This window comes from Centrocercus urophasianus, unplaced genomic scaffold (assembly GCF_019232065.1).
Source record: "Centrocercus urophasianus isolate 14NV4802_14NV808 unplaced genomic scaffold, USGS_Curo_1.0 seq_25, whole genome shotgun sequence".
NCBI lineage: Eukaryota > Metazoa > Chordata > Aves > Galliformes > Phasianidae > Centrocercus > Centrocercus urophasianus.
Window position 1 is genome coordinate 15678838 of NW_024884811.1, and position 1794 is coordinate 15680631.

The 1794-nt window shown below is 48.9% G+C and overlaps 1 long non-coding RNA gene across 1 annotated transcript in view; it reads right to left on the reverse strand.

Annotated features, from left to right (window-relative positions):
* Positions 1–360: 360 nt before the first annotated feature.
* The window catches only part of LOC122164166, a 9835-nt gene continuing 8401 nt past the window's right edge, over positions 361–1794 (reverse strand). The window contains exons 2-3 of the long non-coding RNA XR_006170144.1: positions 1100–1207; positions 361–960 (exon numbers count right to left, since the gene is read on the reverse strand). This is a non-coding gene — a long non-coding RNA (uncharacterized LOC122164166). The remainder of the gene's footprint in view (positions 961–1099; positions 1208–1794) is intronic.

The window sequence follows — 1794 nt, forward strand, 5'->3', positions numbered from 1 at the left end:
GACAGGGCCGCCGAAGGGCCGCCGGTCCCTCCGTGTGAGCGAGCGCGGGAGGGCGGAGGAGGGGGCGGCCCAGGCACGGCGAGCCGGTACCGAGCGGAGGGTGGGGGGAGGAGAAGGAGAAGGAGGGGGGAAGGATCCTGTGCGCGTCGCTCTCGCTCCCTCTCAGAACAAAATGCCGACCGGAAGTGCAGCTGCAGGAATGACTCCCTCCACCGGCGCCAAACACCAACAGCCTCCCCCTTCCCTTCGCCGCCGCCTCCTAGCCCGCTCGCTCAGCCGGCGCCGCTTCCGCCGCCGCTCCGCGCCGCTCCCTGCCAGAGCCGCCGAACAGCGCCTGGTGGCGGGCGCGGCAGTCCGCGTGCGTGGCTCTCCCCTTCCCCAGCCCTCTGCCCGCCGCCGGGGCTCTTCGTTTCCTTTTCCTTTCCCTGCCGGTGTGCGCTACGAGCCCGGAGTTCGCGCTCAGGCCTGCGCTGAGAGGAAGGCACCCAGCGATTTGTGAAGAAGTGGCGGTTGAAAATAATATTAATAATAATAATGTACATACACATGTTTTGGGTTTCTTTTTCGCTTTCCTTACGGATGGTGGGGAGGACTGCAAGTGACCGCAAAACGCCAACTCGCAGGAGGCAGACGTAGAAAGGAGCCGTGCGAGGAGCCCGCGAGGCGGCAGCTCCCCCTGCCCCAGGGCGGGACGCGGCAGACCTGGACACCGATGGAGTTACTGTTACCGTGACTCGGCGTTTGTAAAGAGACTGTGTCGCAGGAACTGAAACACCGAATGCCGAAAGCGTCGCCGGCGCCAGGGATTTCCAGGCGGACTTCGCGAAACGGAGTGGCTTTGTAAACAACGATTTCAGACGAGCGTGGGGACAACTACAGATGTTAAGGTGAAGGGTCTTTCGCTGGAAGGTGTTGCTCCCCACTCTCCTCCAGGTTTACTGGAGATATTTTAACGGGGGGCTGCAAAGGACAGGCTTGGAATGTATCCTCCTCTGAGAGACTTTTTGTTTTTCTCTACACAGGTAACACTGAGTAAACATTCACAGAATAATAGAAGCACTTACGTCTAATGAATCCACCGTATTTTTTTCATACTCACTTCTTTTATGAACTTCTCAGTACTTGGACAAAAATCCTTCTCTATTCTTGCTCATCTATGGAATGCAGGATTCAGCCATACACTTGGACACAGCAAGATGTAAAAGTCCTGTGACATACAAACACACCCTTTCAATTCTGGATGGATATTATTTGCACAAAGATATAATATCTTACACCAAGCTACTTGAATCTCTCCAAGACTTAACAATTTCCTAAGCAATGCTCTATATTTAAGGCAGATTTCAAGCCTGGCTCTCAAGCTTAACTGTTACATTCATTATATTGGATTAATCAAAGTTTGCTTTACAAGTGTATTTGAAAGTACACAAGTGAAGACGGCACTGGAGAACACCGTAATTCAGTACTTCTATCTAATGGGCTTAAAGGAAACAAAGTAAACCAGATTCTGAAAGAAATGTATTGCATGCCTTTGTTATATGTCAGTTTAAAAGGCCCCAACCCTACAACTGTTTAGGCATTTATAATTTCAAACTATCCATTTCAAATAATTAGTGTAGCAGATGAAGCACGCTCATAAATCTTCATGCTTTATTTAATACAGTGCAACTCTGCAAGATAAGGGGGGAATTATCTCTTTTTTTTTTTTTTTTTTTTTTTTTTTTTTTTTATTAAAAAAATAAATTTTAAAATTTACTATTTAAAGGGAAAAAATTTGGGATATTTGAAAATTAA